Source organism: Lactuca saligna, chromosome 4 (assembly GCF_052625555.1).
Source record: "Lactuca saligna cultivar CGN05327 chromosome 4, ASM5262555v1, whole genome shotgun sequence".
NCBI classification, from domain to species: Eukaryota; Viridiplantae; Streptophyta; class Magnoliopsida; order Asterales; family Asteraceae; genus Lactuca; species Lactuca saligna.
This window is the reverse complement of record NC_136420.1, coordinates 272,542,086-272,562,724: the sequence shown is the minus strand read 5'-3', so window position 1 is coordinate 272,562,724 and position 20,639 is coordinate 272,542,086. Positions and strand designations below refer to the sequence as shown.

General features: G+C 40.9%; 1 non-coding gene across 1 annotated transcript; it reads left to right on the top strand.

Moving 5' to 3' along the window:
- The first annotated feature begins 10,360 nt into the window (after positions 1-10,360).
- On the top strand, positions 10,361-10,467 carry LOC145044542 (small nucleolar RNA R71). Its single transcript, XR_013681492.1, has one exon. It is a non-coding gene; the product is annotated as a small nucleolar RNA R71 (small nucleolar RNA).
- The last annotated feature ends 10,172 nt before the right edge of the window (positions 10,468-20,639 follow it).

Sequence of the window (20,639 nt, the reverse complement as noted above, 5' to 3'; positions counted from 1 at the left end):
TATGAGAGTTTTGTTAGTGAGTAGCACATGATAGAGAGAGTAGAGTACTTGGGATTTGAGGCTCAAGGAGGAGGACTTGGGATGAATGCCAATGCGGTATAGACGGTAGTATTGGGCCCGTACTACTGAAGATACCGGGGTGGTACGCAGTCCAAGTAAGAATCCTTTGGGAACCAAGGAACGAGTAGGGTGGAGTTATCGAGTGTGATTATACTCGAAAAGGGTCTCTAATATTCTTATATTGTATTTCAGAAGGAGACCATGGTTGGGACGCACCACACACCAGTGATCGGCAGTTCGGGTGATGAGGAGATCCGTAGGATCATCCAGGAGGAGGTGGTTGCGGCCATCAGAGCAGAGATATGATGTGTGTAAAACCAACTAGTTTTATCCCTACTTTTAGTTAATAAATTGAGCACACAAAGGCAGTGAACCTATCCTTAAGTAGTATAGATTGATAAGTAAGGTATCAAACTCAGGGAACGGAAAATTAAACTAATAACTAATTTTAACTAAAACAAATAATAAAAGTAAAGGGTTTTTCTCTAGTTTTGCAAGACTAGAAACTTAGACAAACTAAATTAACTAATTAACTAAAGCAACAACTATTCACCAAATTTGATAAAGATGTTTCCATTTAGGTTCAACCAATTCACTCCTATGGTTATTTAAGTTTAAGGTAGATTAATTGCTATTGGTTACCAATTATAATAGTTAGGTTCATGTTCATTACTCCTAACCCTTAGACAATTAACTAATTTAAGCGTTGATCAAGTGTTTAAACTAATTAATTCCCTAGATTAATTATTTGGATTAAATAAGATTTGTAATGGTCAATTAAGTTATTAATTCAATTAACCTCTTGTTGATGGTTTCTCAAACAAGCTCACACATTAATCTTCCTATTTTCTTATTAATCTTAGTTTCATAATCATTACTTCTAAGCATATGGTTTAGTATTCACATAGACATATGAGGTTAACAATTAAGTGATGTTCATGCAACCTAATTGCCTTCCGATTAACAGAAAATAGTAGTGATTAATACATAAGGTTCTTTAACAAACTTAATTTAATAAATCACCAATAGATAATTAAGCAAAAATCAATAATCAAACCATAGGAGTTCTTTGGTATTCCCCAAATAGAAACAAAAACGAATTTAGCTCATAATTGCAGTAGAAACAAACATAAAAACAAAGTTTACTAAAGCAAACATATTCAATTCCTAAGTCTAAGAGGTAGAATTAACCTAATTGCTTGAATTCTTCCAAATATTGAAGCTTAGGGTTCCTTAGCGTCTTCTGGGGCTCTTAGTTGCAGCTAAACCTTCAAAAATCGCCAGGAGTGTGATCCCATGAGATAAGGATTCGTATTTTATATATATCCCAAAACAGGGTGTACTCGGCGAGTAGCAGAACCAACTCGCCGAGTAGGTCCATACTTATCCGTCTTGAATCAGCAGTCATATTTATCTTCTGGAACATCCTAGTGTACTCGTCGAGTAGGGTCGATCTACTCACCGAGTATATCACCTTCTTTCACTCTTTGATCTTCAATTGCTTCCCTTTTCTCCTTTTTACTTCCAAGCATATCTTTTGGACTGAAAACAAAATTCACAACATTTTAAGTACCTTTTGTCCACATTTCTCACATAATTAATCAAAAATAACTAAGAATATATGCTAAATAATTAACTAATTATGCACATATCAAGATACTAGAGATGTTCGGGTCTATCAAGACCACTTTGATAAAGACATTTGATGAGAGATACGCTCAGGGCCGGTCCAGACGGTGGGGAACCTGGGCGACCGCCCAAGGCCCACGACTCCAGGGGGCCCAAAATTTATGGGCTATGTAGTTTATATATATATATATATATATATATATATATATATATATATATATATATATATATATATATATATAAATTATTATCTAAATGATTTTTAGGGCCTAAAGTTGGTTGAAACTCAATTTAGCTCAAAATATAAACAATTTAGTTTGCATTTTATTTCTAATTGAAAACATCTATATTGAAGAGTAATGATAATGATATTTTTCTGAATCTTTATTATATTTGTATTTGAGGGGTCCTTTTTTTTCTTTTCGCCCCGGGCCCCATATATGTTTGGACCGGTCCTGGATACGCTGCTCTTTTTGAGGCTGTTGTTGCTGCGGCCACTACGGCTATAGCTGCGACTAGGCCGCAGGGTGGTGATGCGTTGTTGTTATGAGAGTTCAGCAACACAAAACTGTTGGATTAGTGTCTAAGTCCATAACTATTTTGGTATGTACTTGACCCGATGGTGCATGGTCCTTTTGGGTTGCCTTCACCAAAGCAACTTGATTGGAGAAATATATAGAGAGAGAGGATAATATGATCTATTAATATGTTATAAGAATAATTTATTAAAGGAGAAATCATATTTGTTTAATTAATATTGGTCAATAATTAATTAGGAATTAATTTTGTGATCAAGTGTAATTAATTAAACTAGAGGGGCTGATTTGTAATTATGTGATAGTTACAAAATAAGGTAAGGATTATCTTATATATAGGGTGAACGAATTTAAGGAGATAATATGACCTAAGCATTTTTGGTATGCAACAATTTTTTAAAAATTAGCCTAAATTAAGATTCTAAGTGTTCTAAGATGTGACTAACCCCCTACCCCACACTTATTTTATGCAATGCCCTCATTGCATATTATACCAACTAAAAATGCAAATAAAGAGAAAGTTGGAACAAACTCCCCTGGGGTAGTAGTCGCTAGGTTGACACTCTCCTCTTCAGCTCCTTCTTCTATTGACTTTAGCCATGGGAACAACTCATCCATGGCACGGGTGTCGTACGTCTCATGTGGTTGATAGCTCGAAAACTCCAAGGAACAGGGTGTTGAAAAATCTTCAGTAGTAATTCATAAAAAGTGTATGAATGTTGCAGAAAAATTAACCCGAGCAATTCAGAAACTCCTCATGCAGCAGGCTACTCGGCGAGTAGCCTCGAAGACTCGGCGAGTAGAACTCGATGGTAAAGCAGTTCGTGTAAAAGAAGATGTACTCGCCGAGTAGGGCTTATATTTCCAGATCTCTTTTAACTGCTGTATCTCTTGACTTTGGTGTTGAAATGGAAATATAAATGTACTCTCACTCGAATTTCCTAAGCAGCAACACTCCATAAGACTCTTGACTTGTACGGACTCAATCCTAGGGACAAGACTCCATAATCACTCAAAAAGGCTCTCATTCCTCTCTTGACCCTTCCTAATTAGCATGCTTCCTATCTTCAATACCTGAAAAGAAAACTAACAGTGATACTAATATTTCAACCACCATACAAAATCCAAAAAATGTCAACAATTATCTTAAAACAAAACATCATAAAAAAAAAACAAAGTCTTCAATCTTCCTCTTCCATTCCGGCTCCTCCTGCTCCACTACCTCCTTCTCCATCCCTTCTTCGCATCCTCTCGTCCCAATCCATGATATAAGGGTAGCCGGGTCCAGGTCTCGGGGCAATGTGCATTTGTTGGAAAAGATATTCGAAGGATTGATTAGTGTAGTTAACCCCTCTCCCAATATCATCCAAGTAGTGTCGGTATTCTACTTGGTTCCAACCATCGTTATCCTCCACCAGAATAACCGGTGGGTCTTCCCGTACCCGTTCGCTCCTTGGCCGAACCCGCCTTCCCGGCTCCTCGGGGACCGCCAGCTCATCTTCATTCGGAATAGTAAAGGAATCACCAAAATTTTCAACTATCCGCGCCCTCCTATAAAGTTCAGTGTTGAACAGAGGAGGGTGGATAATCGTTAGCGCTTGAGCTTGCGGCAAATCCAAGATCCCAAATGATTTAGCAAGTCGGGTAATGAACATGCCCCCATTTATCTTCGAATTTATCTTCTCCTTGACCGCCCCATCCGCAAGAAATTTGGCAATGCAGTACGGAAGGTTGCAGAAAACGTCTGGAGTGATGATACTCCACAAGTAGAAGATGTTAGGGGTGGGAACTTTGTCCCCATCCTTCCTCATGTTGATCGTGCTTGCAACGAACCGGTGAATGAGTCGGTGGATCGGACAACGGATATGACCTTCTTGAGCAGTGGAAGGTATGTAGACTCAGTTAGCAATTGTACTCCACCATGTCGATGCCACCACCTCCTTGGGAAGTTCTTTGTAGGTATTCTCCAAGAAGGCTTCAAAATAATCCGTCATCGCCATGTCTTGGTCATAAATGCCCAACCGCCAAGAGAACTCGACCATGCTGCATTGTCGCAGCTCCCCACCCAAAGAAAACGAGATCGTGTTAGGATTGTAAAACTCACTACCACCTCGGAATGAGATGGTAGCAAAGAATTCCCAGCACAACTCCGCGTATACCGGCTCTTGGATTTTGAACAATTGCAACCAACCATCACAAGTGATGTTGGCATAGCCCAAATTACAATCTTTCACCAAGTATGGGGTGAGTTCTTCTTCCAAGCCAACATTGCCCATCCATCCCCAATCCACTGCATTTGGAAGGTGGATTTCTTTCTGTCGAAGTGCTTCCAACCTGTTTAGAGCTCGTGTCTTGGATGATTTGGAGGTGATTTGTTGAAAAGCTAACCATGGCATATCACCATGGCTTCCCCCACGTGAAGATTGGCCTCTTCTCGCCATGTTACCTGCATACACATATCAAGAACACAGCAACAAACAACACCCAGTAATTAAAACAAGAAAATATATGATCTGACTGTGACCTACTCGCCGAGTACACGAACCTACTCGGCGAGTAGTATGAACTTCTTGACAAATCGAGATCGGATCTGTGTAATCTGTGCATTAGTCCAAATTGTTCATAGGGTTTTGTTGTAATTACTTATCTAACCATAGATCTTGAAGAAATTACTCCTAACAACATCTAATTTATGAATAAATCAAAACCCTAGAATTTGGGAAAAACTCCCCAAATCTGAAATCACATCAAATCTGGGCAGATTTGTGATAAAAATTGAACCTTTCATGAAATTAAAGGGTAAAGATGTTACCTTGTTGCTTGAATGAAGAGAAACAAGTAGAAATTTGGAGAGATCTTGAAAAGTGCTTAGAGAGGCGGCTGAGAGGAAGTGCTCGACGAGTGTTTGGATGAAATGGTGAATAATAACATTTTTTTACAGGCTTTATTTTACTGGTTTTGAACCGGCTACTCGCCGAGTAGAATGGGTCTACTCGCCGAGTAGACGCGCGTATTATCAACTTTTGGCTGCAGTCGGGTACTTACTCGCCGAGTATAATCGATATACTCGCCGAGTAGATGTCACAGGTTGAAAAAAATTGTATTTTTGGCAAAATTTAATGTATCAATTCATTTGTTTAGCCCATCCACCCCACACTCAAAGCATAGCTTGTCCTCAAGCATTTAGAGACATAGAATAAACGAAGAAGAATGAAAAAAACAAAACGAAAAATAAAGAAAAGGAAAGAAAATGCAAACTTGAAACTCGGGTTGCCTCCCGAGAAGCGCTTCTTTTGATGGAGTCATTAGCTGGACTCCGCCCCATCTACGTATTTGCAATCCCGCACAGTAGCAACTCCTCCAATCCTTCATTCTGGGGGACACCTTCTTCATATTTCTTTACTCTATGACCATTGACTTTGAATGGTGTGCCGTCTCTTGATATCAACTCTATAGCCTCATGTGGAAACACCGTCTTGACCAAAAAGGGACCATCCCACCTTGATTTGAGTTTGCCCGAGAAAAGTTTTAATCGGGAATTGAAAAGCAATACTTTTTGGCCTTCATGAATGTCTTTACTCTTGATTCTTTTATCATGCCATCTCTTGGTCTTTTCTTTATAGAGCCACGAACTAGAATAGGCATCATTTCTGAGTTCTTCAAGGGCATTCATTTGCATCAAACGGTTGGTCTTCAATTCTTCTATATCGAAGTTGCACCTTTTTAAAGCCTAATATGCCTTATGCTTGATCTCGACCGGTAAATGGCATTGCTTTCCATAAACTAACCTATATGGTGTAGTACCAATAGGTGTTTTGAAAGCTGTACGAAATGCCCATAGCGCGTCATCCAATTTATCCGACCATTCCTTGTGGTTGCTTCCCACCGACTTCTCTAAAATACGCTTCAAGGCTCGATTGGTCACTTCAGTTTGTCCACTAGTTTGTGGATGGTATGACGTGGAGAACTTATGGGTAACCCCATATTTCTTGAGCACCTTTTCCAATTGATCATTGGCAAAATGTGTGCCTCGGTCACTGATTAGGGCCTTCGGAACACCAAACCGTGAGAATAGTTTCTTCAAGAATCGTACCACTACCCGTCCGTCATTTGTAGGTAAAGCCTGCGCCTCCGCCCATTTTGAGACATAATCGACCGCCACTAGTATGTACTTGTTTCCTTTGGATGTGGGAAAAGGTCCCATGAAGTCAATGCCCCATACGTCGAACACCTCGCACACTTGGATGCTATGTTGTGGCATTTCATTTCGAGATGAAATGTTTCCCACCCTTTGACAAGCATCACATTCTTTGACATATTGGGCTGCATCTTTAAAGATTGTAGGCCAATAGAACCCAATGTCAAAGATCTTCTTTGCAGTATAGTGTGCTCCATGATGTCCTCCCGTGGGCCCGCTATGGCAATGTTCTAATATTCTTCGACTTTCCTTCCCGAACACACATCTTCTTATAATTCCATCCGCACAGCTTCGGAAGAGGTATGGATCATCCCTAAAGTAATATTTGATCTCCGCAAAGAATTTCTTCTTTTGTTGACTACTATAATCCTTCGGGACATAATTTGTAGCTAAATAGTTAGCTATGTCTGCGAACCATGGCTCCTCTCCCACGGACACCATAATGTATTCATCCGGAAAGTCATCTCCATCCTTATCTTCTTGCAATTACGGGTTCTCGAGCCTAGATAAATGATCATCCGCTACATTCTCCATTCCTTTCTTGTCTCGTATCTCTATATCGAATTCTTGAAGAAGCAGCACCCATCGTATCAGTCTTGGCTTAGCATCCTGTTGGGAAAACAAATACTTGATAGCCAAGTGGTCAGTAAAAACAGTGGTTTTAGATAAAACCAAGTAAGGGTGAAATTTGTCAAAAGCATAAACCACAGCTAACAATTCTTTTTCAGTAGTAGTGTAATTCTCTTGGGCGGGGTTTAAGGTCTTACTAGCATAATAGATGGGTTGAAAGTGCTTATCAACCCTTTGACCAAGGACCGCTCCTAATGCATAGTCACTAGCATCACACATGATCTCAAAGGGTAAGTTCTAATTAGGTGCAATAATTATCGGGGCATTAGTTAATTTTTCCTTTAGAAATTCAAATGCCTCTAAACACTCTTTAGTAAAATTAAAGGGTGCATCTTTAAGTAATAATTGTGTTAGAGGTTTCGTGATTTTGGAAAAATCCTTTATAAAACGCCGGTAAAAACCTGCGTGTCCCAAAAAACTCCTAATGCCCTTCACATTAGTTGGTGGGGGTAATTTGGCAATGGTGTCTATCTTTGCCCGATCCACCTCAATTCCCTTTTTAGAGACTTTGTGTCCCAAAACTATACCCTCCTTGACCATGAAGTGACATTTTTCCCAATTTAGGACCAAGTCGGTTTTCTCACACCTAGCAAGCATTGAGTCAAGATTTGTGAGACATTCATGGAAAGAAGATCCGAATACAGAAAAGTCATCCATAAAGACCTCCATGAATTTTTCCACCATATCATGGAATATGACGGTCATACACCTTTGAAATGTCGCAGGTGCATTGCATAGTCCAAAAGGCATGCGTCTATAGGCGAAAGTCCCACTTGGGCATGTGAATGTGGTCTTTTCTTGGTCCATTGGGTCTATGGGTATTTGAAAATACCCTGAAAACCCATCTAGAAAGCAGTAATAGCTATGGCCCGATAGTCTCTCTAACATTTGATCTATGAAAGGAAGGGGGAAATGGTCTTTACGAGTGGCATCGTTTAGCTTTCGATAATCGATGCACACTCGCCAACCGGTTACCGTTCGCATCGGAATTAACTCGTTCTTTTCGTTGGTGATGACCGTCATTCCTCCTTTCTTGGGCACCACTTGGACCGGACTCACCCATGGACTATCGGAAATGGAGTAGATGATTCCTGCATCTAAGAGTTTGACCACCTCCTTCTTGACGACTTCTTGCATGTTCGGGTTCAAACGTCTTTGGTGTTGCACCACCGGCCTTGCTCCTTCTTCTAGATTGATTTTGTGAGAGCAATAGGATGGGCTTATTCCCTTGATGTCGGAGATGCTCCATGCAATGGCTTGTTTCCGTTTCTTCAACACGTGTACAAGTTCTTCCTTTTCCGTCTTGGATAGATCCGAGGCTATGATTACAGGCTTCTGATTTCCTTCTTCCAGAAAGGCATACTCCAGATGGTCAGGTAACGTTTTAAGCTCTGTTTGGTTGTTCTTAGTGACGGACTCGCCGAGTGCAGGTGTGGTACTCGGCGAGTTTGCAGCTGCATTCACGACTTCTATCTTTTCTTCAGATGTACGCGGCGAGTAGATCGGGTCTACTCGGCGAGTAGGGCTCTCAGATTGCTTCATTATTTCTTCATACTCCGCTTCTTCCAATAGTCTTTCAATCTCTAATAAATCCTTTTCTGGATCAAATGCTTCATCTAAAGCTGCAAACTTGCTGAAATCTTCAGGTATGTCTTCCTCCAATAGTTCGTCGAGCATGTCGATTGAGAACGCCGTGTCGTCACTACTCCTAGAGTACTTCATGGCTTGGTCTACCCCGAATGTTACTGAATCGTCCCCAACTCGCAAGGTGAGCTTAGAATCTCTCATGTCTACGATAGCGCTAGTTGTGTTGAGGAAAGGCCTTCCAAGTATAATTGGCACTTGCGGATCTGCCTCCATGTCTAGAATGATGAAATCAGCTGGAAAGACAAATTTGTCCACTTTCACTAGCAAATCTTCACATATGCCTCTTGGGAAGGTGATAGTCTTGTTTGCCAAATGAATTGCCATGCGAATTGGCCTTGGCTCCGGGAGGTCTAGCTTCTTAAAGAACGAGTAGGGCATAAGGTTCACACTTGCTCCAGAATCAGCTAAGGCATGAATTGCATCCAAGTTGCCAAATTGGCAAGGTAAAGTTAAGCTCCCCGGATCACCCTTCTTCTTTGGTAGCTTGTTTAGCATTGCGGCGGAGCAGTTCTCATTAAGCACTACCTTCTGCACTTCCTCCATCTTTCTTCTATTGGTGAGGAGTTCCTTAAGGAACTTTGCATACTTGGGCATTTGCATGACGACTTCAATGAAAGGAATGTTAATTTGAAGAGTTTTAATGTGGTCTAGAAACTTATGATATTCCTCTTCCTGCTTCTCTTTCTTGGCTCGGACTGGGTATGGCATTGGAGGCTGGTAAGGCTTTAAGGGAGGCTGTTCATTCGTTTTTGATGGGGTACTCGCCGAGTCCGTCGGCCCTACTCGGTGAGTAGAACTCTCAGATTGTGATTCTTTGTTTTCTGCTTGTTCTTCCGTTCCTTCCTTCTGCGAGTCCCTGGTTGCTTCAGTTCGAATGGGGGCCAGGGGAGTGATGATCTTCCCACTTCTCGTTGTGACAATGTTTATTTGTGCGCCTCTTGGGTTGTTTTCGGTTTTGCTAGGAAGTTCACCCGGTGACCTTTGGTTAAGTTGTTGAGCAAGTTGCCCAAGCTGCGTTTCTATGTTGTGGATGGATGCTTGCTGGTTCCTGAGCATGGTTCTTGTTTCTTGGATAGCAGCATCATGGTCACTATGCCTTTTCTCGGAAGCAGCCACAAATTTAGTAAACATATCTTCCAAGCTTGGCTTCCTTTCTTGCACCGGCTCCTCCTTTTGATAAAATCCTCTCCCTTTTTGTCTATACTTCTCCTCCTTAGCCTTCTTTTACTCTTCGTAAGGAAGCCACTCTTTCTTTTGTTTGCGCCAGTCCTCATCATATCGGTCACCGCTCGAATAACATGCTTGCGCCTTCTTGTTGCCATTCTCATCCAAATCGCAATCTCTAGTGAGGTGAGGTCCATTGCAGTTTTCACAACCCACCCGAATAACATGGATAGTTTGATCCATTTTGTCCATTCTCCTATCCATGGTTTTTAACATAGCCATGACCGCGGATAAGTCTTCAGTAGCAGCATACGCGGCTCCCCTTGTGACATCATGCCTAGGGTTGTGGTATTCTCTAGAGTGTTTAGAGAATTTTTCAATCAATTCTTTAATCACCGGGGGTGGCTTCTTTGTAAGTGGGCCTTGCGAGTCTAGCAACTGCCGGGTTGTGACATTTACTCCATCATAGAAGATGGAAACTTCTTGCTGGCTGTTTAGATCATGGTGTGGGTAGTTTCTTAGCAGACTTTTGTACCTCTCCCATGCTTCATATAGAGACTCTCCAGCTTGTTGTTCAAAGTTTGCAATGGCCTTCTTCAGTTTGGCTATCTTGGATGGTGGGCAAAAGTGATCAACGAATTCTTCCTTCATCTTGGCCCAAGTAGTGACTGATCCGGGGGGAAGTGACTTGAGCCAGTCTTTAGTAGCACCCTTGAAGGTTACCGGAAGCATACGAAGTAGTTGAGTTTTGCGGGTTACATTTGGAATATTGAAGTAATTAGCAACATCATTGACTTCATCCGAATGTTTGTAGGCATCTTCATGATCTTTCCCATAGAAAGGTATTTCCTTGAGTGAAGCTAGGATATGACCTTTTAGCTCGAAGGTAGCAGTCGCAGGAATTGCGGGTTGCACAAGTCCCGGGCCATTGTCGTCGCGCATCCTCTTCTTCCATTCTCCCATGGGGATTTCATCAATGTTAGTCATAGTGAACGCTAACTCTTCCTCCGAATCGGTTTCTTGCTCGTACGTTGCCTCCTCTTCTTCCTCGGTCTCGTACCCAATATCTTCTTGAATTGGCTCCTCAATTATCAAAGAAACGCTAGAAGCTCCTGATTTACTGCTCTTCTTTTTCCCAAAAACAGTCTTCAAGTTGGACAATGGTGATTTATTTGGTGTGCTTGAACTCTCCACGTCCTTCCCTTTGTTTCTTTTCAATGCAGATTCGGGGTCTTTAAACGGGGGTACCAGTGGTGTGTTTGATCCTTTGGTCATGAAAGTCCTGAAATCAATAGAATAAAAAGCGTAAAAAGAACAAAAAGATTGTAAAAAAAAAAAAGAAAATCTACTACTGACTAAACTGCTACTCGCCAAGTAGGTGCGATTGCACTCGGCGAGTATGAGTGGTATTTCAAAAAAAAAATTCTAAGTTTTAAACTGAACTAAAACAGATACTAAAACCTAATTACTAATTACTAAATTGCAATAAATGAACTTTATGCAAGTAAACTCACACAAAGGATCGGAAAAATTAGGAATTAGCTTAATTATTTAGAACCGTTCCCCGGCAACGGCGCCAAAAACTTGATGTGTGTAAAACCAACTAGTTTTATCCCTACTTTTAGTTAATAAATTGAGCACACAAAGGCAGTGAACCTGTCCTTAAGTAGTATAGATTGATAAGTAAGGTATCGAACTCAGGGAACGGAAAATTAAACTAATAACTAATTTTAATTAAAACAAATAATAAAAGTAAAGGGTTTTTCTCTAGTTTTGCAAGACTAGAAACTTAGACAAACTAAATTTACTAATTAAATAAAGCAACAACCATTCACCAAATTTGATAAAGATGTTTCCATTTAGGTTCAACCAATTCACTCCTATGGTTATTTAAGTTTAAGGTAGATTAATTGCTATTGGTTACCAATTATAATAGTTAGGTTCATGTTCATTACTCCTAACCCTTAGACAATTAACTAATTTAAGCGTTGATCAAGTGTTTAAACTAATTAATTCCTTAGATTAATTATTTGGATTAAATAAGATTTGTAATGGTCAATTAAGTTATTAATTCAATTAACCTCTTGTTGATGGTTTCTCAAACAAGCTCACACATTAATCTTCCTATTTTCTTATTAATCTTAGTTTCATAATCATTACTTCTAAGCATATGGTTTAGTATTCACATAGACATATGCGGTTAACAATTAAGTGATGTTCATGCAACCTAATTGCCTTCCAATTAACAGAAAATAGTAGTGATTAATACATAAGGTTCTTTAACAAATTTAATTTAATAAATCACCAATAGACAATTAAGCAAAAATCAATAATCAAACCATAGGAGTTCTTTGGAATTCCCCAAATAGAAACAAAAACGAATTTAGCTCATAATTGCAGTAGAAACAAACATAAAAACAAAGTTTACTAAAGCAAACATATTCAATTCCTAAGTCTAAGTGGTAGAATTAACCTAATTGCTTGAATTCTTCCAAATATTGAAGCTTAGGGTTCCTTAGCGTCTCCTGGGGCTCTTAGTCGCAGCTAAACCTTCAAAAATCACTAGGAGTGTGATCCCATGAGATAAGGATTCGTATTTTATAGATATCCCAAAACAGGGTGTACTCGGCGAGTAGCAGAACCAACTTGCCGAGTAGGTCCATACTTATCCGTCTTGAATCAGCAGTCGTATTTATCTTCTGAAACATCCTAGTGTACTCGCCGAGTAGGGTCGATCTACTCGCCGAGTATATCACCTTCTTTCACTCTTTGATCTTCAATTGCTTCCCTTTTCTCCTTTTTACTTCCAAGCATATCTTTTGGACTGAAAACAAAATTCACAACATTTTAAGTACCTTTTGTCCACATTATTCACATAATTAATCAAAAATAACTAAGAATATATACTAAATAATTAACTAATTATGCACATATCAAGATACTAGAGATGTTCGGGTCTATCAAGACCACTCTGATGGAGACATTTGATGAGAGATACGCTCAGGGCCGGTCCAGACGGTGGGCAACTTGGGCGACCGCCCAGGGCCCACGACTCCAGGGGCCCAAAATTTATGGGCTATGTAGTTATATATATATATATATATATATATATATATATATATATATATATATATATATAAATTATTATCTAAATGATTTTTAGGGCCTAAAGTTGGTTGAAACTCAATTTAGCTCAAAATATAAACAATTTAGTTTGCATTTTATTTCTAATTGAAAACGTCTATATTGAAGAGTAATGATATTTTTCTGAATCTTTATTATATTTGTATTTGAGGGGTCCTTTTTTTTCTTTTCGCCCTGGGCCCCATATATGTTTGGACCAGCCCTGGATACACTGCTCTTTTTGAGGCTGTTGTTGCTGCGGCCACTGCGGCTATAGCTGCGACTAGGCCGCAGGGTGGTGATGTGTTGTTGTTCCGAGAGTTCAGCAACACAAAACTGTTGGATTAGTGTCTAAGTCCATAACTATTTTGGTATGCACTTGACCCGATGGTGCATGGTCCTTTTGGGTTGCCTTCACCAAAGCAACTTGATTGGAGAAATATATAGAGAGAGAGGATAATATGATCTATTAATATGTTATAAGAATAATATATTAAAGGAGAAATCATATTTGTTTAATTAATATTGATCAATAATTAATTAGGAATTAATTTTGTGATCAAGTGTAATTAATTAAACTAGAGGGGCTGATTTGTAATTATGTGATAGTTACAAAATAAGGTAAGGATTATCTTATATATAGGGTGAACGAATTTAAGGAGATAATGCATTAGAATTCGACTAAGGATTCAAGGATTATCTTATGGGTTGCTTTATGGATAAGCAACTCGATAAGGATAATGACTGAAACCCTATCTCTACACCTATATAAAGGCCCTAAGGCTCATGAATTCGTGTATCCCTTCCCAAGAAGTCCTAAGGATGAATTCTAACCTCTCTCCTCTCTCTTTATACCTTCTCCATTTGCTCTTGGTGTTTGTAAGCCATTAGAGGAGTGACACTTGTGACTCTAAGCCTTCCAAAGTCAATACAAGGAGATTTGGGATTGTTATTGCTACATAACAATCAAGGTAACATTATAAACCTATTCTCATGTTAATATGATTGTTTGAATGCTAGAATTAGGGTTTATAGTCTTGGATTCAAAGCATGTACAATAGAGAAACCTAGATCAAAGCATTAGGGTTTGTATGAGCACATAGGATGTCTTATGACCAAAACCTATCAAAAACCACCAGAGTTTGATGGGACCCAGGACCCGATCGCGGCGATGAGATGGATTTCAGACATAGAGGGGTGTTTCTTTACTTGCTCATCTCCAGAGCATTTGAGAGTCCGGTTCACACTGAACCAGCTTCGCTTGGGAGCGAAGGACTGGTGGAAGTTTGTGACTGCGCATTTTATGTCTGCCGAGCTTGCTGCGGTGACCTGGGAGAGGTTCACCGCTATGTTTCGAGATGAGTACGTTCCCCAGGTGGAGAGGGAGCGTTTGGCCTAGGAGTTTCTGACCCTCACGCAGGGTACTGATTCTATCACAGTGATTACGAGGAAGTTCCATGAGCTGGCGATGTTCTGCCCAGAGCACGTGTCCTCCGAGTATGCACGTATGAGCCGATATTTGAGCATTATGAGGAGGGATATACGTGAGTTCGTGGCGAACTCGACATACCGGACATTTTTCGAGCTTCAGGAAAATGCCCGGAAGATGGAGATATAGTTGGTGACCCAAGCCAGGGAGGAGGCTGAGTCTCAGGGAAGGGATCAGCGGCCGGCTTAGTCTCAGCCGGCAGCCAAGCGGGCCAAACCCGCTGATTTGAGATCTGGGAACCAGAAGGCCTGCACTTGTGGCAAGTGCGGCAAGAGTCACGATGGGATATGCAGAGCAGGGTCTTGCTACAAGTGTGGCAAGGAGGGGCACATGGCCAAGGATTGCCCCAAGGGTTTTTCAGTTTGTTTTCATTGCAACCAGATTGGACACCGGAAGGCAGAGTGTCCACAGTTACGGGGGTCAGCGCAGGGAGCATTTCCGGGATCAGCCCCTGCTGCGATGAGAGCTGCGAATGTTCAGCCTGCGAAGGTTGAGGCACCGAATGCACGTGGGAGATCCTTCCAGTTGACTGTGGAGGAGGTCCGCGCAGCACCCGATGTCGTGGCCGGTATGTACTCTTTCATGTATTCTTTTATATTCTGTGATGATTGTGCTTATATTATGTTATGCGTAGGTACCTTCCTTGTGAATTCTGTACCTGCTCTAGTGTTATTTGACTCGGGTGCGAGTAGATATTTTTTATCGTTGGCCTTGAGCCGACACATCAGTATTAGTAGAGAGGCGATGAGTCGACCTCTGAGAGTTTCCATAGCGGATGAGAGAGCGGTGTATGCCACCGAGGTGATTCGTGGTTGTGTACTCGAGATTTCCGAGGTTGAGTTTCCGATAGATTTGGTCCCTATTGCGATGGGGGATGTCTGTGTCATCGTGAACATGGACTGGTTGAGCAGATTTGGAGCGATCATCGACTGCGAGCGACATCTGGTGACCATGCGAGACCCTAGTGGGGGAGTTCTTACGGTGTACGGCGAGGTTACACGTTCCGGTTCAGCATTTTGCTCAGCCGCCAGGGCGAGGCAGAGCCTTCAGCAGGGATGTAAGGGATTAATAGCATATGTTATGGATGCGAGGGTTGAGTCAGAGAGACCGAGGTCTGTGGGAGAGGTTCCAATAGTGCGTGAGTTCCTGGATGTATTTACGGAGGAGTTCCCGGGTGTACCTCCTGTGAGACAGGTGGAGTTCAGTATCGATTTGGTTCCAGGGGCCGCGCCTATCGCCAAGGCGCCCTATCGCCTTGCACCTCCAGAGATGCAGGAGTTATCCTCGCAGCTGCAGGAGCTGCTAGGAAAGGGATTTATTCGGCCAAGTAGTTCACCGTGGGGAGCTCCTATCCTTTTTGTCAAGAAAAAGGATGGTTCAAACTGGATGTGCATTGACTACCAGGAGTTGAACAAATTGACGGTCAAGAACCGTTACCCGTTGTCGAGGATTGACGATTTGTTCGATCAGTTGCAAGGAGCATCTTGGTTTTCCAAGATCGAATTGAGGTCTGGATATCATTAGGTGAGGGTGCGAGATGAGGATATTCAGAAGACAGCATTTAGGACTCGTTACGGGCATTACGAGTTCGTGGTGATGCCTTTCGGGCTCACCAACGCACCAACGGTGTTCATGGACCTCATGAACAGGGTGTGCAGATCGATGTTGGATCGCTCGGTGATCGTACTCATCGACAAAATTTTGGTGTATTCGAGATCTAGAGAGCAGCATGAGGAGCATCTGAGGGAGATCCTAGGGGTTTTGAGATTGGAGAGGCTTTATGCCAAGTTCTCCAAGTGTGATTTCTGGTTATGAGAGGTCCAGTTCCTCGGACATCTCGTTAACCAGAAAGGGATATTGGTCGACCCGGCCAAAATTGAGGCAGTGATGAGTTGGGAGGTGCCGATGTCACCCACGGATATAAGGAGTTTTCTAGGTCTGGCAGGCTATTATTGTAGATTCATCAGGGATTTCTCCAAGATCGTTGTGCCACTCACTAAGTTGACCTGGAAGGGTGTAGTTTTTGCTTGGGGTCCAGAGCAGCAGGCCTCCTTCGAGGCACTTCGCCAGAGATTATGCGAAGCCTCGGTGTTAGCCCTTCCAGAGGGAATGGACGATTTTGTGGTATATTGTGACACGTCGATATTAGGGTTGGGAGCAGTACTTATGCAGAGGGGTCATGTGATAGCGTATGCATCGAGACAGCTGAAGCCTCATGAGGCGAGATATCCTACCCATGATTTAGAGTTGGGGGCAGTAGTGTTCGCCCTCAAGATCTGGCGTCACTATTTATATGGGGTCCGGTGTACCATATACATGGATCACAAGAGCCTGAAGTACTTGATGGATCAACACAACCTGAATATGCGACAGAGGAGATGGCTGGATGTGGTAAAGGATTATGATTACGAGATCCTGTACCACCTAGGAAAAGCCAACGTGGTGGCCGATGCCTTGAGTCGTAGGGTGGAGAGTGTTCCGATGCGTGCATTTGTATGAGGTTGACGGTGATGACTCCGGTGTTGGACACCATTCGAGGAGCTCAGACCGAGGCCGTTAGGCCAGAAAACCAGAAGAGAGAGTGGGTTGTCGGGAAAGTATCAGAGTTCGTCACCGATGGTCGGGGGCTTATGATGTTTCAGGGTCGGATCTGGGTACCGCATGTGGGCGGAACGCGTACCATTTTGATGGAAGAGATTCATCGATCGAAGTTCTCGATCCATTCCGGTGCCACTAAGATGTATTTGGACCTGAAAAGGGAGTATTGGCGGCCCTGTATGAAGAGGGACATTGCATGGTTCGTGGAGAGGTGTCTAACATGTCGTAGGGTTAAGGCCGAACATCAGAGACCGCACGAAAAGTTGCAGCTGTTGGAGATTCTGTCACACCCCAAAACCAAGAACGGCGGAAACGTTCTGGGGTGGAGGACGTCATGTAAAGTATCACAACACAGTAAATGTAAATACGCAAACAACATCATCCATTGCATTAAATATATAATTTTAATACAAGCGTGTTCTGTACAGTATAGACACCAAAAATAATGTATATCAAAATAATAAGATGAGTCTTGAATGCGCTCCATCTTCTCAAAAGCTGGCATCGGTACCTGTCTACTGACGACCTGAGAATACAAGTTATTTTGAAAGAGTTTATCAGCATTAAGCTGGTGAGTTCATAAGTATTTTAGTGTTGGTATTTGTCATCCAAAAATGTTTGAACATGTATCAAGTATAAGTTTGTAAAATGTATGTAAAGATTTGTAATTGTTTGTAAAAGTTTGAATCTCTCAGAAAAACCTATATTTTCTATTAAAGTAGCCTTCTACCAAGGCTTAACTGTTTTGTATGCTCGTTTGATGTAAAAGTGTGTGATTTCCCAAGTGTAACTATCATTTAACAAAATATAGTTTGTACATTAACGTTTAAGTGAGGTTATCACTAAAATATGTAATGGGTAAATCATTGTAGTATTGTAGTCTTGTATTATAAGAACTACTGTTGTACTAACTACCTTAAACCGGATTTATATTAAGGTATAATGTGATAAATTGCACCATGCTATCGACTGGTAACAACGACATAATGAATGGTCGTAATAACGGAATGACGTTTGGCACCCGCAGACCTGCAGGTCCGGCTGTAGCTAGCAGCAAGGTGTAGGATTGTCAATCCAGTATAGATCTATACGCAAACTCACGCTCTCCCTCCAAGAGAATTCTGGCTACAACTCGAGCCATGACATTTAAGTCATGCTCCAATTTAAATCACAATAATTAACGTATTCATGTATATGTAATGTTTCTCGTTCTAGTATAGTTGTATATGTATTGTTTCTAGCATAGTTGTATATGTATTGTTTCTAGCATAGTTGTATATGTATTGTTTCTAGTATAATTGTATATGTATTGTTTCTAGTATAATTGTATATGTATTGTTTCTAGTATAGTTGTATATGTATTGTTTCTAGTCTAGCTGTATATGTATCGTTTCTAGTATAGTTGTATATGTCTTGTATTACCCCGATGGTAACTAGCTATTGATGTACTGGTGAATATGAATATGGAAGTACTTTTATGTCTATATATGTATATATGACGTATAACTAATATTGAAACGACCCTCGGATGGTCACCCGAAATCCCACCAGACCACATCTCAGTGCGCGAAAAGGAAATAGGGCGGATGGCCTTCCTAAGCCCTTTAAACATTACTTATATATCTATACATATATGGGCATGCAATTTATAAGAAGTAAAACAAAGTTTAATAAAAGCATTTGATAAGTAAAAGAGTTTGTAAAACATTTTGAAATAAAACAGTTTGATAAACAGTTTGAACAGTGATAAAATCATTGATTTTCTAGTTATTAATCACATGTGATTAATGCAATCACATGTGATTGATGTAATAACTATAAGTATTTAACTTGTATTCCCCCCCCCCCCCCCATAAAGTATTTAAAACATTTAAAAGCATTTCAAAGGTTGATTAAAGGGGTATGAACTCACTTGTGGTGAGTAGATTGGATTGATGTATCGGGTACCGTGCTAGGTGGCAAACGGAGACTTGTTCACACGTTCGAGCCTAGTTATCATATAATGAGCATATATATAACTAATTAGCCAAATAATAACTTAACCAAGTAAGTTAAGACACTTAGGAACATGTATAGACTTTATATAAGTGTTATAGGTCCTAATGGTTGCATCTAAGTTGATACGGGACAAGGCAAAAGGGGGTTTAATGCACCAATGACCTTGTATATGAGTTCACCACCCAAAAAATCCCACCCTTTGGAGTTTACGGCCGTGAACCCATGAGTTTACGGCCGTGAACTCCTCACTTGGTGGTTTTGGGTGTTTTGAAGTGTTATCTTGATCCTAGAATAAGCCTAGCCTTGTTGGAATAATCCTTGAAGTAGTTTAAGGCCTTGGAATGCTCCTTTGGGGAGTTTACGGCCGAAGGACCATATCCCCTAGAGTTTACGGCCGTAAACTCCTATGGGGTGTTGGTTTTAATTCATTTGAGGCCCTTGCACATGTAGGATAGCTTCTATGTTTTTATCTAAGGCTAAAGGGGACATTAGGCACACTTTTGTGTCATTACTTGGAGTTTACGGCCCAAGATATGTTCCTTGGCCGTAAACTCCCTTTAAGGGATGATTTTGATGTAGTTTGTTCCCCATTCAAGTCCCAAGTAGTCAAGGTTAATTGTCTTAAGGCTTTAAGAGTGTTTAGGGCATCTTTAACACTTGAAAAAGGGGTTACGGCCCAAGATCTTTCCTTGGTCGTAAACTCCTAAAACCCTAAGATTTTAAAGTGTTTTGGTGTCCAAATTAAGCACAAGCATTAGAGGGAAAAGTCCTTAAGCTTTAGGGAGTGATTTAGGGCATTTATAACCCTTAAAAAGGGGTTTACGGCCCAAGAGAGTTCCTTGGCCGTAAAATCCTATAACTAGGGTTTCTTTGTTGGTTTCTAGTCTCAAATGTTTATACATTAACCCCTAAACAAGTTGTCTAACAAGGAATCGGGACTAGGAAGCCTTTAGGCTCCGTTTTGGAGTTTACACCCCAAGAACGTTCTTGGGCCGTAAGCTCCCGGATCTTGTATTTTGGACATGTAAACAATGTTATAAAGCATATAACAAGTATTAAAACACATTTAGGAAAGTAGACTCACAATCCGGGATGAAAACCCGAAGATCCGTCAAAGAGAATTGGCTTTTCTCTAGTTGGAATTGTGAATAATGAATTAATTAAATTCAGAAATCTATTTATAGTCCTGAAATATTTTGATAGAAAATATTTTTATTCCGGAAGTCGAACTATAACATTATGAAACTTACAATGTTCAAGTTTCACAATTACAGGAGCATCCACTCTCCTGATATATCCAGAAACGTAAACCCTAATGTACACAAACTTGTTCGGACAAGTCTGAAAATCACTGAAACTGGACTAGCTTCTATTGAATAGCTAATGTTCGTACAAATGGAAATTTCGGGTTGTCACAGATTCCCGAGTGGAAGTGGGAACAGATTGCCATGGACCTTATCACCAAATTGTCAAGGATTGCGAGGGGCATCGATGCAATTTGGGTGATTGTAGATCGGTTGACGAAGAGCGCTAATTTCCTCGCTATTAGAGAGAGCTCTTCCGCAGA